The sequence below is a fragment of the Sturnus vulgaris genome, chromosome W (genome assembly GCF_052056855.1).
Source record: "Sturnus vulgaris isolate bStuVul1 chromosome W, bStuVul1.hap1, whole genome shotgun sequence".
In the NCBI taxonomy this organism is placed as follows: domain Eukaryota; kingdom Metazoa; phylum Chordata; class Aves; order Passeriformes; family Sturnidae; genus Sturnus; species Sturnus vulgaris.
The window spans coordinates 43,694,655-43,714,603 of record NC_142282.1 but is presented as its reverse complement, the minus strand read 5'-3'; the positions used below and the strand labels follow the sequence as shown (position 1 = coordinate 43,714,603).

The 19,949-nt window shown below is 45.2% G+C and overlaps 1 long non-coding RNA gene across 1 annotated transcript in view; it reads left to right on the top strand.

Annotated features, from left to right (window-relative positions):
• Positions 1–5,892: 5,892 nt before the first annotated feature.
• LOC148220203 (uncharacterized) overlaps positions 5,893–19,949 on the top strand; it is a 54,872-nt gene continuing 40,815 nt past the window's right edge. The window contains exon 1 of the long non-coding RNA XR_015798909.1: positions 5,893–6,032. This is a non-coding gene — a long non-coding RNA (uncharacterized LOC148220203). The remainder of the gene's footprint in view (positions 6,033–19,949) is intronic.

The window sequence follows — 19,949 nt, the reverse complement described above, 5'->3', positions numbered from 1 at the left end:
TTGGGACCCGAGGGCAGACCTTTCTACTGGATCCCAGAGGAAAGTCGGACCTTTTCCACATCATCGCTGGATCTTCGGAGGAAAACTGCACTTTCTACAGGAGCACTGCTTCAACAGAACCACATCCGTCATCCAGGAGGACTGCAGCCACCATTTATACGGACTGCTACCAACACCCTGACTGACAGGGTGTCAGGTTGTATTTCTGACTGTGTTGGTGGTTGTTTCTTTTATATTATTGCACGTATTTTATTTTTTCTCTTTTCTCCTATTAAATTGTATTACTGACTTGGAGTCTCGCACTGGTTTTCCTTTCAAACCAACACAGAATAATAAATGATATTGTCAAACCAAGGCATCCCACAGTTCCAGATCCATATACAATCCTGAATCAAATCCCTTCTTCACATCAGTATTATTCTGTACTGGATTTGAAGGATGCTTTCTGGGGGTGTCCAATCACAGAAGATAGTAAACAGTATTTTGCTTTTGAATGGGAACAAGAGGAAGGAGGGAAAATGATAAAACAACAATTGACATGCACAGTACTCCCTCAAGGATATACAGAGTCACCAGTTCTGTTTGGGCAAGCTTTGCAGAAAATATTAAGAGAGTTTACTCCACCCTCAGGAGTCAAGTTGTTGCAGTATGTAAATGATTTGCTCTTATCAGGGGAACAGGAAAAGGTGGTTGAAGAGGCTACTGTAAAGCTGCTTAATTTTCTTGCAAAAAAGAAAAAGGGACTTAGAGTATCCAAAAAGAAAGCACAGTTAGTAAAAAAGAAGGTCAAATATTTGGGACACATTCTGTCTGAAGGGTTACGGTGTATTGATCCAGAAAGGATACAAGGGATTTTACAGGTACCATTACCCCAGACTAAAAAGGAGTTACGGCAGTTTTTAGCGTTGGTGGGGTACTGCAGAGCATGGATCGAGGATTTTTCTGTGGTGGCCAGACCTTTATATAACTTTTAACCCAAAACAGTCCTAATGTCGTGGTATGGACACCAGAAGGAGAGAAAAGCTTTAAGAAATTAAAAGACAAATTGGTTAAGGCCCCAGTCTTAGCTCTTCCAGATGCAGAAAAAGAATTTCAGCTATATGTGGATGTCAAACAGGGTCATGCTAAAGGAATTTTGGTGCAAGAGCATGGGGGGACACGGAGGCCTGTTGCCTATTTTTCAAAGTTGTTAGACCCGGTGGCCAGAGGCTGGCCCCATTGTCTGCAGAACTGTGCAGCCACAGCTCTGATGGTGGCTGAGGCCCGAAAGCTGACAAGGGGAGGGTATCTCATTGTTAAAGTCCCACATCAGATTAAAGCTTTGCTAACCGAGAGAGCCTCTAAGTGGATGACGAGTGCTCGATTATTACAGTATGAATCTTGTTTAATGGAACAGGAGGATTTAGAATTTAAAGGTGGGGAAATTTTTAATCCAGCCTCTTATTTAAATGGCCCTGGAGAAAAGGGGGACCAGGAAGAAATCCGTGATTGTACCCAGGTTATAGACCTCCAGACACGGGCTAGGGAAGATCTACGAGATATTCCCTGGCCTGAGGGAGAGAATGTGTTCATTGATGGGTCCTCAAAAGTGGTAGAAGGGAAACGATTTACAGGATACTCTATCGTGAATGGAAAGCAATTAAAGGAAGGGGGGAGGTTACCAGCCACCTGGTCAGCTCAGACAGCAGAGCTGTACGCGCTTGTGAGAGCCTGTGAATTATACCAGGACAAGACAGTAAATATATTTACTGATTCTAAATATGCATATGGGGTAATACATGCATTTAGAAAACTATGGAAAGAAAGAGGTTTATTAAGCTGCAGAGGAAAGACGTTAGCTCACGAGAACTTAATCTCTCGCCTATTGGAGGCAGTGAATTTACCAAAAACGTGGCGATAATCCACATTAAGGGGCATCAGGCAGGATGGTCGGAGGAGGCAATAGGAAACCGACTAGCTGATGAAGAAGCTCGGAAAGCTGCATTGTTGCCAGAAGTCTCTAAGATCCTGCCTTTGCTCCCAGTAACTGCACCGCTGCCAGAGAAACTCTCTTTTCCACCAGAAGAACTTGAAATAATTAAAACGAGTGGGGCAGAGGAAAGAGAAAATAATTGGTTTACAAGGGATAGTAAGCAGTGGATAGCAAAAGCTCTAGCCCTACAATTGTTAAAACAACTTCATAAAAGGAGTCATTGGGGCTCCCGAGGACTGGCAGAAGCCTTCCTCAAAATGAACGCTGCTGTTGGTCTCTTTAACCTGGCAAAGCGAGCTATTGAATGTTGTTTAACTTGTGCTAAAACCAACAACAAAGTTACAAAGAAACTGGCCAGGGGAGGGAGGCGTTGGGCAGTACGTCCCTTCCAGAGATGCCGGGTGGATTTTACTGAAATGCCTCGAGTGGCAAGATTTAAATATCTTCTGGTAATAGTATGTCAATTAACCGGGTGGCCAGAAGCATTTCCAACTGTGTCAGCAACTACAGGATCAGTTGTTAAAATATTTTTGGAACAAAAAATTCCAAGATATAGGATGGTGGAAGCGATAGATTCAGATAGGGGAACTCATTTTACAGGAAAAAATCTTCAAGGAGTGGATTTGAAGTTTTCTTGTGGATTACTAATATAGGGGCATTCCAGGGGCTGTTGGTGGGTTTGATGTGGCCTCTTTGCAGTTGTTCAGCCACTAGGTTTTTAAGGACACTCAGCTTATTATCTATTAGGGGCCACTGTGGGATCCAGACGGGGGTGTCAGTTTTCCAGGTCAGTTTTAAAGTGCTGAGTGTTTCAGTGACCCCTATGAAAAATCCAGTCCAATTCTGTCTCCCCATTGAGAAAGCAAATCCCCTCCCCACACTGTGATGTGTCTCTGCACTACATAGGGACAGATCGATGCCTTTCTCCCTTGCGGTCCTGTAATACTGATTACAGATTCGCTCTGCAAGCACGGAGTGGCACCTCCGATGCCTGTGAGAGCGCCTGGAGGAGTTATTAATTTCCATTCTGCTGGCCAATAGTAATAGGAGATCACAGTAACATCTGCTCCTGTATCAATCATCCCCTTAATCCTAGCTCGAACCCCACCAATGGATAATTCACAAGTTATCATTGGTCGTTGTGTGCTTATATGTTGAACCCATAGGACTTTGGAGTTTTCATGAGCAGGTAAGGGACCGCAAGGTGGCATGTGATCTGCTGTCCCCATAAATAGTGCTATAGCAATAGCTATAGGGGTGTTAGGTGGTATATGCAATGGGGGATAGCAGGCATTGGCTAACACTTGTAATTCTTCTCTAATTGACAGAGATTACACAAGGCAAAACAAGCAGTCCTAGAATACCATTCCTCTCTTTACCAATAACTAAAAAATCTTGTCTACATTGAGAAGTCCCAGTAATCCCTGTTGGAATATAGTCATAGCCACTGTCTTTCAAAAATGTTGTTGGCTTGGAGGTTGCCAAAGTACACCAGAACCCTGGGGGTAATAAACCTGAGGCGTTACTTGGGGTTCTGCTGGAGATGTAGCGAAGGGCTTCTGAGCCAGAATAGTTACAAATTCTCCCTTGGGGGTCTGTGGAGCCATTATTTCTTTCATCACGCAATGGCGAGGCGCGTTCTTTCTGGAGTTTTTTGGACTCTGTTTTCTGCTCATATCGGATCTGGTTCGGCACTGCCATGAAAAATGATGTCCTTTCTTGCAGGTAGAACAGCCATCTGATGTTTGTGCCATTCTTCTAACTTCTGGGCAGTTCCTCACGATATGACCTGGGTTTTTGCGGAAATAACAAGGTCCTGGGGTTATGCTGGCAGGCATCACAGCCATGGTGTTACTTTGTTGCTGAGAGTTCAAGTGCAGAGCAGCTAGGATCTCTGTGAGCTTCTGGTCTCGTGCTTCTGCCTGGGCTGTCAGTGCAGCTGCTTGTGTTGTTTGGACTGTGAGTGCCTTTTCAATTTGATCTCCCAGAGCTTTTCCAAGTTCATTCGCTTGGATCGTAGCTACCTGTTGAGGACTCCCAATTTTGTTGCAGGCATCTATCATTTCAGGCACCATGGGTTTCTCTTTTCCCAGGGCTTTGATAACCCTTTTACATTCTGTGTTGGCGTTGTTTTCAATTATATCTCGTATCATTACTGGGCGAGCTATGTCATCACTACATTGCCTTTCTGCTGCTTGGATTACTCTGTCCACAAATGTAGTGAAAGGCTCAGACAGTTCTTGGGTAATCAGATTATAAGCCTTTTCAAAATTCCCTGCAGGCTGAATTTGCAAAAAGGCCCTACGGGCCATTTTCTTAATGTCTTCTAATGCTATTCTGGGTAAATTCACCTGATCCTTGTTTCTATCGTCAGGGTGATCACCTGTTAGTTTCGATATGGTGAGTGTACGGAGATCTGCATCAGTACTTTGCCTGTAAATAGCAAATATTTCTGTGAGCATTCGTTTCCATTTTAATTCCCAGAGTATGTATTGCGAATCTGTGAGAGTTATGCTGGCAAGATTTTTACAGTCATTTGGTGTGAGGGTATGTCCTTCTAATGTGCTTTTCAGTAGCCGTTTAAAATATGGTGAACAAATGCCGCTGTCCTTTATTGCTTTTCTTAATTCTTTAATTTCATGAGATGGAATGGCAGTCTATGTTCTTGGGCCACCTGCCTGTTGGCTGAATATCACTGGCACTGCTAATAAATCGAGGTTTTCATCTTTGCAAATTTGTCTTCTTATCTCCTGCCAGTTTGTCCTCTGACTATTATCATAATATTTCTGGGAGTTTAATTCTGGCGAGTTTTCAGGATACAGTGTCTCATCTTGAAGTGGGAATGTCTTTTGTATAGGGGGCAAAGAATTAGCATTTGCATGTGTAAAATAGTTCTCTGTCTATACTGTATTTATTAATGTGGATACACCAGCTCCCCCTCTGTCTTGCATAATGTGCGTGCCAAGTGGCTGTGGCAGGGCTGTGCTAGTTACGTCGCTTGATGGAGGCGGCGGGGGTACTGGAGGGATCTCTCGGTGATAAAGCTGCGTGCATTGTATGAAGATCCGGTTTAGGAAGAACCGCGAATGAATACAGCTGGAATTGGGCTTTAGGACCCAGGGAGGACGGAGGCTGTGAAAGCAGCGCATGCGCAGGAGGCGCTGGTGGGTTCTGCGCATGTGCGGTGTCAGTTCCCGGCGCGGCATGGACGATGATAGTAGCTGGGAGGGCGAGCGGGCTTTCTGCTCCTAGAGGGGGCTGGAGAGGCCGTTCGGTGCCGGTAGAAGCGGGCAGTGGAGCCGTGTCCGGGGTGGCTGAGGCGGGAGGTGGAGGCGAGGCCGCTGCGCTCGGCAGTTCTGAAGCGGGAAGCTGCGGTGGAGACGGCGTGGCCTGATCCTAACCAATGGCGGCGAACGGCGATTGCGCCGCGCCCGGCATGGGCGCGCTGGGTGGACCAGGGGAGGGAAGCCGAGGCTGCAGTGCGGCCGTGCCAGGAACGGAGGGATGGGCGAGCGCTGGCGTCTCTGCGGGCGGCCACGGCAGAGGCTGATAACACAGCATGCGGGCACCAGGCGGCTGCGGGCCGAACTGAGACGGCCGCCGTGATCGGCTCCGGGGGGATGCGGGACGGCTTGGGAGGTGGGGTCCTCCCGTCTCCTGGTGCTGGGAACGGCAGTGTGGCTGCAATATGCGGGGATGGAGTTTCTGGCACTAACAGCGCTTGTGGGTTTGGGATTGATTCGGCCACGCGTGCTTGTAGGGCATTCGCGATGAGGGTCGCTGCCACCATGAGGGGTTTGGCCGTGCTCGCGGGGGAGGGGCAGCCGGGCCGGCGGGAGCGAGAGCGGAGGTCGGGGTCGGCATGACGCCAGCAGCGGGGGGCGGGGCTGCGACGGTGGCGGGTGGGTGTGTAGCGGCGGAGCCGAGGGGCGAGGTCGAGGCGATGACGTTGTCAGGGGCGGGATCCGCGGTTACCGAGGGAACAGGGGCGGAGGAGGCATTCGGGGCGGGGATGACGGCAGCGGAGGCTACGGGGGCGGGCACGGCAGGGTCGAACACGGTAGGGGGCGGGGCGGTCGCGGACACCGTAGGGGCGGAGAGGACTGGGTCCGGAACCGCGAGGGAGGGGGGAAGGACCGCGGAGGCGTGGGGGACGGTGGTCGCTTGCATGCCTGGGGCTGGACACGTGGCAGAGAGGGGGCCCGGAGTGATGGCGGCCGGGGGCGACTGTTTGTCGGCGAAAAGCTCCACGAGCGCTCTACAGGCTGGTACCAGCTCTGCGGCAGCCATATCTCGGCGGGATATATGATTAAAAAGCTTTATCCCAACTTTGTCCCAAAAGTCTCTGGTGAAGACTGCAGAATGATCAGTGTTTGGGAAGTTAAGTAAAGTCCATTCTAAAAGATTCTTTAACTCCTGCTTTGGCAGGTTATTTTGAATGGAGCTTAATAAATGCTTTAGTTGCTTATAGAGCTCTCTCGTGAGCAGAGTGAGTTTGTCCCATTATTAGAGTCGTGTACTAACCTCGGTATCGCTGATACAACGTGATCTGTAATCCAAGCTGCGGCGTGGACGCTGGCCAGGCAATCTCGCGACGCGCAGGACGCTGTATTCCCGGTCCCCTCCTCTCAGCTGCGCTTTTAGGCGTCGCTGGGCAACAGCTTAGCGCGCTCGGGACCTTCCTCGACCCACACACTTCGAGCTTCAGCGCAGGCGATGCTAAGCAGCGCTCGGCTGTGCTCGAGGGATGTCAGGCTTGTCCTTTTAGAGCGCGGCTTCCCTTGCTCCAGGACTGCCTCGACAGATTTTTTAAGAACTTCAGCTCGTAACGCTGCGCTGCAACGCACTGCCGTGCTCACGATACCGAGAAAGCAATTAGGAGTAGTTTTTCAGTTACCGTCCATGAAGGAGTTTCCCACAGCTGAAGAAGCGGAGTCGGCCCTTGAGACACGTTGACGCCGCCACTCTGTAGGAATCTCTGCTTTGGGACGGTCAGGACAAACTCAGGCGCTCTCTTTATTCCGGTCTTAAAGTTTGCAGTTTATTTCATAGAGCGTGGGTATATATAAGGCCCTGCTAGGAACTGCAGCCGCAGCTCAGAGCAGGGCAGAGAGGGGGATAGAGTGAGAGTAAAAGAAGAAGCTTAAGAGAGCTTAAGAAAGTAAGAATGAAGAAAGTAAGAGCATAAGAGAGCGATTTTCCCGTTTACAATACATTAAATCTTCTTCTATGTTGAATATTTCCACTAACCAATCTAATACAAGATACAAATTCCCTAACATTTTCATGCAACCTATAGGAATCACTATATTACCATGTTTTACTACTTTTCTTATCTCTAAATTTTATCTGGGACCCTTCCTGCCATGCCTAGGGAGGATGTCTGTTTGCTTCTTGGTATTTGCAGCATCTAACATTGTCTAAACAAAGGGGCCTTCGGGCATTCAGTTGCTTTCAGCCACACAGTCGAAAATTGCTACCGTTTCTATTTTGCTTATATTTTCCATATTCTCAAAGTCTTTTGCTAGGCACTCGTATTTATAAGGTTTTCCTAATTCATCCTTCTCAACAGATAGCCATCTGGTCCTTGAAGATAACCACCAGAGAAGTTCTGGGAGTCTGGTTTTTAGGATATGCAGTATTGATTAGACAAAGGCAGGAAGTGCTTTTTGGGAAGTCCGATTTTGCAAGCTGGCAGCCGATACAACTTATTTGAAAAACATAACATAATATAATGTAACATAATTGTGACAATTGATAAAAGATTCGTGTTAATCACAAAAGCATTGGGGTTTGTATAAACCAGAATACTAAGCTCTGAAGTGAAGCGTGGACACTAGATAAAGGAAATTCTATGATTAAATAATTCTGTTTAAAATCACCTTGTTATGTTATATTATGTTGTATTACTGTTATAAATGAGAGACAAAAGTCTCGATATTCAGCAAAATTTTAGATTGCTTTATTTGATATAGAAAGAGCAAGCAGCGCGCTGGGGAACGCGAGGGGTCACCGCCCACTCCACACTCCACAGAACCTTGGTTTGCAGCCTCTTCTTATACTGTGGGTTCTCGTTCACAAATTCACAAAGCCTTTGGGTGATAATCAGTCAGAGATTGCCATCCGGTCCTTGTAGATGACCACCAGGGAAGTTCTGGAGGTCTGGTCTTTGGGATGGGCAGTATTGATTAGACCAAGGTAGGAAGGACTTTTTGGGAAGTCCGATCTCGCAAGCTGGTAGCCGATACAACTTATTTGAAAAACATAATATAACATAATGTAATGTAACATAATACAACATAATATAACATAACAAGGTGATTTTAAACAGAATTATTTAATCATAGAATTTCCTTTATCTAGTGTCCACGCTTCACTTCAGAGCTTAGTATTCTGGTTTATACAAACCCCAATGCTTTTGTGATTAACACGAATCTTTTATCAATTGTCACAATTTCCCCACTTTTCTTTTTTTATCCCATTGATTCGTGTTCTGGTTTCAAATTTTGTCAGTACCTCTTGTACTGCCATTAATTTTGTTGCCTTCTCAGGGTCTATTGGTATTGTAGCAACTTGCATTCCTTGAACCACCGACTGGATTAGTCGAATGAAGCATGGAACAAGACAAGGGATGAACAGTAGTCCTAATAATGCACATGCTAACATAAATCCTAATTTCTTCCACCAAGCTCCCCCCAACAGGTTATTCCACCAATTATCATTAAGCATAGAGTTCCAGGTTTGTACAGGTACATGGGCTATTCGTTTTATTTCTTCTGCAATTTTAGTAATTATTTCACCATTATCATCAATTTTTAAGCAGCATTCAGAATTATTAAACTTTCCACACACTCCCCCTTCTTCAGCTAACAGATAGTCTAGAGCCAGTCGGTTTTGATATACTGCTGCTCTAGTTTGGGTAAGTTGTTAAGCTATCAATTCCATTGCTCGGGCTGTCCGGTTTGAAGTAATTTCTACCACGGCTTGTAGCCTGATAATTCTATTTAACATATAAATTGGAGTGCGATAGCCCCAGCTCCCATCTTGAGCCCAGGTAGCTGGTCCATAATATTCAATAATTCGTTCTGGGGGCCATTCATCATCCTTCCATATTTGTGTTCCCCCTATATCTGTGCTCCTTTTATTTCGATACAAAGTTTCATACAAGGGAACTCCTAACACTCTATTACCCTTTTCCTTTGGTAATGTAAAAAACGCAGGCTGGATAATTCCTAGAGTGCATGTCCCTCTCCACCTTTTTGGTAGGGTATTATAAGCTTTTTTCCCACAGATCCAAAATATTCTGTCTGGGGCTTTCCAGCTTAGTTTAACTGATTCAGGTTGTTGCCAATAGGTCCTTACACTTTTTACTTCTTCATATGGGTTGGCTCTATTTTTATTATACCAGCATAGTCCTGTAAAATTGTTCTTTATACAATTACCTTTACTTAACTTTCCCCAATATCCTTCCGGAGCTTTGGGCCACCAAGACTGATTGCTTGCATTTGTAATCAGGATAGTCTTACAGGGGGTGTGCCCCACATATTGGGTAAAGTTAGTTCCCTGACGTGTTATACATACCTCTCCTATTACCTCATGACTTAGAACCCACCCTTCAGGTCTACTGACTCCTCTTGATAATTCCGTTTGATTCCACTGTAACAACTGCTCTGGGCCCAACCCCTCCCCCCTCCATGGCCATTGTTCAGTCATTTGCATTCCTCCACAGATCCAACAGTGAGTTCAGTTCAGTTCAGTAGTGATTTCTTTCATTAATTCTACGAATAATTTTTTTCCCAAGGTTGGTAAGTCCTGTTCGCTGAGTTGTTGTTTAATTTTTTCATACAAGTTAAAATTTCCCCCATTTTTTGTCTTTGTTCCTTTGAACACCTTAGTTATATTTTTTATCAATTCTTCTTTGTAGTGATCTTGCACTCCTCCCTGATCTGAATATCCCCACATACCTTCTTTTGTGAAGCAGAGGTGTGTCTCTCCTACTGGACAACTTTGGTATGCTGATGGAGCCCACCCTCCTTTTCCTAAATTGGTGGCTACCCAGTAACTTTTTCCCATAATAGTGCAAGTTTCTAAGTTGTGTTTATTATAGCAGGCCGAATTGATGTGTGTATGGAAGGCAAGGGTGGATACCGTGCGTCTGCCGTACCTAATTGTCTGGTAACACTTGGAACAAGCATCAGCACTATTTCCTTTTATCATCATTAGCAATAGGATGACTCCCATGACCATTTTCATCCCTCTGCCTCCCTCAAGGCCTACGGGGTTGCTGCCAGTAGCCGAGGTTTGTTTGATCTTCTCGGCAGCAGGGAATATGTCCTGGGGTCTCCCACATTGTCTTTCTCTTTTGGTAGTGTTTCTTAATTTTGTCCCAGCTTTTAGCTTTAACATTCCAGTACGAGGTACAGCAGTGACAGCACGGTATGCACAACCCTTCTGACGCTTTCTTGCCAATACCTCTGCTCTGGCTCTCTTTTTCCTTATTCCTCCCACCAGTTATGATCATCAATTTCTATTTCTCCTTGTGCTGATAGGGTATTAATACTTTAATAGTTTCCTTACATTCATTTCTTCTACACTGGACACATAATGTGAATGGGGGATACCCACCATAGGAATAACACCACAACAACTCAGTACAATATGGACACCTTTTCTTGATGAACAGGCTACACCCGGGTTTGGGGCAGGTGACTTTCAGTCCTGATTAGGAGACCTTCGAGACGAATTTATCCGATATTGACATCAAGTCTTCCGAATTCGCACTTTGAGGTCTCCAGGCTCAGATGTCACTCTCCAACCTGCAGTAGGAGGGGTTACAGGACCCTTGACTCTACTCACATGTGTCCATCCCTTTTCAGCTGTCCTCACAGCTGTTTCAGTCGTTAACAGAACTAAATACGGTCCTTCCCAATTTGGAGCTAGATTTTCTTCTTTCCATACTTTAATTAACACATGTTGTCCTGGCTTAATTTTATGTATGGCGAATCCTAGAGGGACAGTTTGAGCTAAAATCCCCTTCTCTCTTAATTCTTCCAAGTTTTTGCTGATTGTTATTATGTAATTCTGAAGAGAAGGGTCCTGAACTAAGGTCGGATCAAGGCGTACTCCTTTAGGGTAAGGCATACCATACAGCATTTCATATGGTGAAATCCCTGTTTTTGAATTTGGCATTGTTCGTATATTAGACAGGGCTAGTGGGAGGCACTTTGTCCATGGCATTTTAGTCTCAATCATTAATTTTGACAACTGATGTTTTAATGTTTGATTCATCCTTTCAACCCTGCCAGAACTCTGAGGGTGCCAAGGTGTGTGATACTCCCAGCTGATGCCCAGCGCTGAGGTCAGTAACTTAAGCACCTTTGATGTAAAGTGCGTCCCCTGGTCTGAGTCTATTGCTCGAACCAGGCCATACCTTGGGATTATGTGTTCCAACAATATTTTGGCTACCACTTGTGATGTGGCCCTAGCTGCAGGGTATGCCTCTACCCAGTGGGTTAATTGGTCTACTATCACTAGTAAGTATTTCCACCTTCCTATTTTTGGTAATTCTGTAAAATCTACTTGTATTCTTTCAAAGGGTCTGTAAGCAGTTTTCCGTCCTCCTGACGGACCTTGTCGCATACCGTTTTTATTAATTTTCTGACAAGTTAAACAACCCTGTACGCTTTGCTTTGCAATATCAAAAATGCCGATGCATCCAAAAAATTTTAAAAATTGGTCTGCTAGTGCTTTGGTTCCCCAATGTGTTTGTTGGAGTAATTGTTCAATAATTTGTCTGGCCTGGGTCTTAGGTAAAATTTCCCTGACATCTGGTAAAACCCATTTGTTTTCATGCTGTTCTGCCTTTAATTTTTTTATCGCTTCTTTTTCCTGAGGAGTAAATAGCTTCTGTAGTTCCTGCTTGGGGCTGAGATCTTTAACTGTAGTACTTAATACAGAAACCGGTTTTTGCTCCAATGCTGCTTTTTTTGCTTCTTTGTCAGCCAGATTATTCCCCCTTGTATGGTAGCTTGTTCCTTTTTGGTGCCCTCTTATGTGGACCACAGCAATTTCAGTGGGGCCCCTAAGAGCCTCTAGTATTCTAACCATTAATTCTTGATGTATCAACCCCCGTCCTTGAGTGTTAATTAACCCCCTTTCTTCCCAAATTTTACCAAATGTGTGGACTATGCCATAGGCATACTTAGAATCCGTATATATCGTTCATTTTTTACCTTCTAAATAAGACAATGCCCTATAAAGAGCAAATAGTTCACAAGCCTGAGCGGACCATGCTGCGTTTAAGGGTCCGGATTCTACTAATTTCAATTCTTCTCCTCCTACTATGGCATATCCTGATTTTCCTTTTCCTTCCACCACTTGAGAAGATCCATCTATAAACAATTTTACTCCATCCTTAAATTCAACTTCTCCCAAGTCAGGTCTAATTTGTGTTTGTAATTCTATAACGTCCACACAATCATGTTCTAAATTTTCTCCCAGTTCCCCATATAGGAATTGTGCGGGACTTTGGGCAGTTGTTGCTTTTATCTCCAAATCTGGGGAAGTGATTAGAATAGCTTCATATTTTAAAATTCGGGCATCGGTTAACCATTTCTCAGCTTTTTGATTCAGAATTCCCCTTACATTAGGAGGGGTGTGGACCACTAGGGGTGCTCCAAAGGTAATTTTTCGGGCTTCTTCAATTAAAAGTGCTGTGGCCACTAGGGCCTGGAGGCATGTGGGCCAACCCCGACTGACAGGGTCTAACAGTTTAAAATAATATTCCTCTGGCTTTCGACTGGCTGTCCATTCCTGGGTGAGTACCCCATATGCTGTTTGATCAGAGGTATTTACAAATAACTGAAATGGTCTCTCCAAGTCTGGGAGAATAGTCAGGGGCTTGAATTAAAGCATGTTTGACCTTTTCAAAACTCTTATCATTCTCTTCTGTCCATTTTAGGCGATTAGTGGTAAGTTTTTCATATAGAAATTTCACTTTCTCACTAAATCCCTCTATCCATAGACGACAATATCCCAGCAATCCCAAAATTTTCCTCACTTCTTTTTTGGTTTGTGGAGGTTCTAGGCTTAATATTCCAGAGATTCTATTAGGATCCAATTTCTTTTTCCCTTTACTTAGCCAGTGTCCTAAATATTATACTTCTAGTTCTGTGAACTGTGATTTGGCTTTGGATACCTTCAATCTCTGTTGTCCCAAAAAGTTTAGAAGTTTTATTGTCCCATTTCTAGTAGATTCCTCGTCTTTTCCTGCTATTAATAGATCATCTACATATTGTAACAATTTCACCCCGTCGGGTGACTCAAAAGACTGCATTAATTCTTCTAGGGCTTTTCCAAAGAGATTGGGGGATTCTGTAAAGCCCTGAGGTAATACTGTCCAACACAGTTGTTTCCTGCCCTTATCAGGATCTTCCTATTCAAAGGCAAAGTAATCTCTACTACTTTCCTCTAATGGGCATGCCCAGAAGGCATCTTTTAGATCCATTACACTATACCAAGTGTAGTCAGGGCACAACTGGTTTAAGAGTGTGTAAGGGTTTGCTACTACGGGAAATTTGGTAACAGTTCGCTGATTTATAACCCTTAAATCCTGTACCAATCTGTAATTCCCGTCTGTCTTTTTGACAGGCAGAATAGGAGTATTATGTGGGGACATACATGGTTCCAAAGCCCCCTGTTGCAAAAGGTTTTCTATGAGAGGCTTAAGGCCCCGTCTCCCTTCTAGAGATATTGGATATTGACGAACTCGGATAGGTAAATCAGGATCAGTGATTTTCACTTTGATAGGTTTCATTTTTAACTTCCCTATTTCTCCAGGGGTGTACCACACCTCAGGACATATTTGCTCCTCGTCCTTTTGGGTTAAAGCAAAAATTTTAAGCTTCCCTTGGGATACATCAATTTTCAAATCCAATGTTATTATTTAATCCCTCCCCAATAAATTATTTTCTGCCTCTGGCAGTAACAGCAGATTTTTTAATTCAATTTTGGTTTAGGTCTCAATTTGCGCATTTTTAATAATAGGGACCTGAAATGGTTCACCTTTTGTTCCAACCGAGAGTGCTGTTTCTTTACTAGGCTCACACCCTTTTGGTAGGTGTTTAATTGTGGATTTTTCGGCTCCTGTATCTACTAAAAATTCCACCTCCTCTCCCTGAGGACCAATCCTTAATTTTATCAAGGGCTCTTTGGATGTTATGGTCCCTAATACATACAGCCCCTGACACCCCTATTCATCTTCCTGGAACATTTTTTCATCCCGTATCCGCTCTTTACAATTTTTCTTTATATGACCTTTCTTGTTACACTAAAAGCAGGTTCGCATTGGTGAATTATTTCCTGCTTCATTTCCTTGTCTTGATGGGGGTTTTCGTGGTTTCCCTCCCCCTTTCTGCTGGGTTTCTTTCTGTGTTTCACGAACTGCAGCTATGAAGATTTTTGCTTTTGCTTTCTGCTTCTCTTCATCCCTCCTTACATAAACTTTTTGTGCTTCTCTTAGCAATTCTTGTAACCCCCGATCTTGCCAATCATCTAACTTTTCTAATTTCTTTCTAATATCTCCCCATGATCGAGCAACAAATTGGGTTTTGAGGAGTGCCTGACCCACTTGTGTATCAGGGTCTATCCCGGAGTACATTTGGAGATCTTTCCTCAGCCTCTCCAACCAGTCAGTCGGGGATTCGTCCTTTTTTTGTTGTTCACTAAAGGCTTTATTAATATTTTGTCCTTTAGGAACTGATTCTCGGATACCTTTAACGAGTATCCATCTTAAGTCCATCATATTCTGGCGATGGACATCATTTTGATTATCCCAGTTAGGATTATTTAATCGCCATTTTTCGTCTCCCCTAGGTCCAATATGATGCTCCCGCTCCCATACCCTCATTCTAGCCTGTCTAATCATTTGCCGTTCTTCCGTGGTGAATAGGATACTTAATATAGATTGTAATTCCATCCAAGTATACATACTTGGTCCGAGGAATTGATCTAGTCTCTTCAGTTCTCCTGTAGGATCCTCTAATAGTTTTCCCATTTATTTTTTAAAGTTTCTCACTTCCCCTGTGTTCAAGGGAACATTTACAAATCCAATTAAGCCAGCCTGTTGTCCTGCTAATGGCACTTCCCTCAGGGGATAAAGGCGAGCCTTTGTGTCCTTATCTCCCTCCTCTATGGTAATACTATCTCTCCTGGTATTTCTTTGACTGGAGCGAGTTCTTAGAGCTATGGGAGCACCAGGAGGAGAAGTGGGTGCATGGGGGGGGGGTCTCCTGTATATTCTGTATTATACGGAGGTGGGAGATTATCGAGGGGTTCCCAGGTAACCTTTTTTTTTTTTATCTTCATCTTCTTTTTCTTTTAAAGTATATATCAAGGATGGCTTGGACTGTTTTGCCCACAGGGCAGCATAATCACATTCCTCTTTGTTAGATGGTTCTTTATGAGCCACATAGGTGTTTAATGCCTGACAAATCCAACCCTCAAATGATCCGAACATGGGCCAGTATAGGTTATCTTTACGGATCATTTCTCTGGTCCATTCCACCATGCAATATTGAATCAATTTTTCTTTACTTTTTCCTTTGTATACCGCCCCTGTGTCCCAACATCTTAATATTACACCCAAAGGGCTGCCTGGTGGTATTTCTGGCAACCTACTTGTCTTGTCTTTATTTTCCCGGTCTCCTTGTGGACCAAATGAACTTGAACCTCTTCGTGGGTCCCTGGGACTCAGAATCTTACTCGCTCTTTGTCCCATTTTTACCTCAAGGGACTGTCTTGAGGTGTTTGTACTCCCCGATGTGTTCCGCCTGAACCCCTCCCTCTCCATGGGTCAGGATGGACTGGAACCTGCCTCTGCCTGGGCTGGGATGGGAAGGACCTAGCCTCTACCTGGGCTAGGACAACAAAATTGTCTCTCCCTTTGTGCTCACTCGCTTCGTCCGGTCACCGGCCAGGTCCCTCGCGGGATGCTGCAAACGTGGATAGAAGGACTCCGCTCTCGCTTTGCAGCAAAGGCCACGTCTCATTCAGACAAACACACAGTCATCCCCACCAAACAAGATACTCACAGTCCGATGCTCCTGTCTGGGTCTTCGTGCACAAGAATTACAGGTAATTTTGCCGCAGTCTTCCAGGGAGCTTTTTCCTTACTCAGTCTATATGGTGCGGTACGTCAATGGGTCCCAAGAACCACTGACGAACCGGGGCCTCAGTAGTGGGTCTCCTCCCCGAAATCGCAGTGCCTCTCAGGGCTCCAAGGACGTCATGGGTTTCAACACCAAATTGTTATAAATGAAGCACAAAAGTCTTGATATTCAGCAAAATTTAGATTGTTTTATTTGATATAGAAAGAGCAAGCAGCGTGCTGGGGAACGTGAGGGGTCACTGCCTGTCGGCTTTTTCTCGGCCCCAAAATAGGGTCTTTCACCCTTCCTCCGGTCTAGCTCAGGTGTTAGGGTGAAATTCCCCTGGGCCCTAGCCACAGGGACGTAGTTAAGATATCAAAAGAGGCTCTTTCCCCTAATAAAGTTACAGGTTTATTTCTCGTGGGTAGTGAGTGAAAAGGGAAGAGAAAAGAGGGGGAAGAGAACGGGAGAAGAGGGAAAAGTGCGGGGTAAGAGGGAAAAGAGAGGGAAAAAGCAGGGTAAGAGCGTGGGGGGAAAAGAGAAAAGGGTAAGAGAGAGAGGCCAGCGGGTACTGACCTTTTCTAGGGTCTGGAAAGGGGGGGCGGGGAGAAATTGGATCCCAGCCAGCTCTGTGTGGCCAGGAGGGGAGAGGGACCAAGATACAGGGCATAGCAGGGGTCACGGAATGTACCATTTACAATGTATCTAGGAAACGCAACATCTCCCCGTTTTTTGTTTAACAAAGTTGAAAAGGGTGTTGGTATCATTCAAATTACGATTTTGCCCACCACTTGTAGCTGGCGGGAGGGTTAGATTGTTTCAAGTCTTTCATTTCTATGTGATTGACTACTGAGGTAGAGGGAATGAGACTATGAATAGCCTTGAAAACCAAGTGACGTAGGATCCCGAATGCCATTATTACAAGGAAAAGAATAACAGAAATTAACATAATTGTTTTGACTATAGATGTCCACCACTCTGTGAGTCCCCAGCCTTTGAACAGTCCATTGAACCAATCTTCAGATTCTTGCTTCACTTGTCCGATTAAGTTGTTCATGTTTCGGAGGGCAGCATGGATGTTAGGAGCTTTTGAGGTCGGGTCCATACAGCAAAGTCCTTCAAATTCCTGGCACTCATGTCCGTGCAGTAGCAAGAGAAAATCTATAGCAGCACGATTTTGTAGTGTGGCCTGCTGTGGACAGACATATGTTTTTCTGTTGGAGCGTCTGCGCCAGGGTCACCCAGACGTTCTGACTTGGCTGAGGGACGATCCATGCAGCTGCTAGACTGTTCAGTGTTAGCAGGAAGACAGCTTGGATGGGGTTCATCACGGGACTGAGAGAAGAGAAGCTTTTCTCTAGAAGAAAAAACAAACATTATAAAACCTATTAAAAGTCTCTATCTGCCGGAATGCCACCTTCTATGAGGATTTCTTTTCCTTTTTTCCGGCGGCGTCTTCTTTTTGAAGCCACTGCTACCTGCTCCTCGTTCTCTTCAGTTGGAGCAGGATGTTTGGGAACAAATGGTTTCACCCACTTTTGGGGAATCCACCGAGGGCCTGAGGGAGTGGATACACATGCATAGCCACGCCCCCAGGTAATGAGCTCATAGGGACCTTTGATTTCCCAGGTTTCTGGGTCCCTAATCAAAACTGGAGGATGTTGGGACAACTTGAATTGTTTACTACTGTTAAAGTGACGTACCACAGGTGGACTCATGTTTTCAAATGAACAATTCAGGAAATGGATAGTAAACATGGCTTTGCAGAGCTTCTGCTGTGGAGACATCCACACAGTTGAACTGCTCTGTTTAGCCAAAACCTGCTTGAGCATCTGATTGGCTCGCTCCACTATACCTTGGCCTGTGGGGGAGTGGGAGGTGCCAGTTTTATGTTCCACTCCCCACTGCTGGATGAATTCCAGGAACTCCTTGGACTTATACGCTGCGCCCTTATCAGTTTTGATTTCCTTAGGGATCCCCAACACTGAAAAGGCTTGCACTAGGTGTTGTTTGGCATGCATAGCCCTTTCTCCTGCATGGGCAGAGGCATAGACTGCGCCTGGATATGTGTCAATGCTTACATGCACATATTTGAGGCGACCAAAACTAGGAATGTGTGTGAAGTCTGTTTGCCATACCTCACAACTGCCAAGACCTCGGGGGTTTACCCCCATGCCTACTGAGGGCATGGTGTGCAGCTGGCAGTTGGGACAGGTGGCCACAATGGCTCGAGCCTGACTCCGTGTTAGCTGGAACTGACGCATTAGACCTGGTGTGTTCTGGTGATACTGCTGGTGGCTCAGCTTTGCCTGTTGGAAGATGTCAGGAAGGCATGCTTGTTCTGCTGGGGTTGCAAGGGAGTCTGCCTGACGGTTTCCTTCTGCAATTTCGCCTGGCAAATCTGTGTGTGATCTCACATGCATCACATAGAACGGGTGTTCTCTATGAGAAATCAAATAAATTAGTTTGGAAAGCAACCTGAAAAGCTGCTCATTTTCGATGTTTCTGAGCACTGCCTGCTCTGCCCTGGACACTATCCCCGCTACATAGGCTGAGTCTGTCACCAAATTTATTGGCTCTGAGAACTTTTCAAAGGCTCTCACGACTGCTGCCAGTTCAGCTACCTGGGGTGACCCTTCCACAAACTCAACATCAGCTTCCCAATGCTGAGTCTGAGGATCTCTCCAAGTCATCACCGACTTGTGGGATGTGCCAGATGCATCCGTGAACACTGTGAGAGCTTTGAGTGGTCTCTGACTCCTCTTCTCACGAGGAATGAGGTGGAATTCCTCATTAAACAGCTTGTGAGACAGGGCATGGACTGATATTTGTCCTCTGTAGCTGTCCAGGGCTAATTGGAGACTGGCATTGCTCTGGAGCAAATGCTCAAACATCTCTTTAGTCAATTTTTCAGGAGAGTTCTTTCCCTCCTCAGACAGTTTAACAGGGAGGTGAATACATGTGAAGTCACAACCAGCCAGTTCATACAGCCTGATCCTTGCTTTCCGAATCAGTTGTGCTATTAACTCTTGTGGCTTAGTGATAGTTTTGGATCTTTGGTGGGAGAGGAAGACCCACTCTATGATTAAGAGTGACTCTTTCTGCTCCTTGATCCATTGGAATATTAACCCGTGTAAGTGTGGCAGTTTTCCTAGTACAATGAATTTGAAGGGCAGATCGGGCTGGTAACGGTGAGCTTGCCTCTCTCCTAAAGCCTTCTGTACTTTTTCGATTGCAGTCTTTGCCTCTGGGGTCAATTCCCTGGGAGAAAGCAGCTCTCTCTCCCCCTTCAATAAATTGAAGAGGTTCTAGGTCCTCATTAGTGAGGCCTAGCCAGGGCCTGACCCAATTCAATGACCCACACAAGGAATGGAGATCTGCCAAGGTTTTTGGATTACAATTAATTTCCAATTTCTGCGGAACAATGGTCCGTGCAGTAATTTCCAGGCCCAGGTACTTCCAAGGTGGCATCCTTTGGACTTTGTCCTCCTGCAATTCAAATCCAGCAGAGGTTAAAACTTTCACCACTAGGTCAAGTTTATCTTGGAGTAGAGAGTTATCGGGTGTACACACTAGCACATCATCCATGTAATGAAGGATGATGGCCTCCCCTCTCTGGGCACGTACCTGGGACAGCAATGAGGCCACGTACCACTGGCAGATGGAGGGACTACATTTTAATCCCTGTGGAAGAACTCTCCAGTGGTAGCACTTCATTGGGGCCTCTCGATTGATGGTAGGAACCGAGAAGGCGAACCTTGGGGCATCCTCTGGGTGTAGGGGAATGTGGAAGAAAGAGTCCTTGATGTCTAGAACAGCCAATTGCCAAT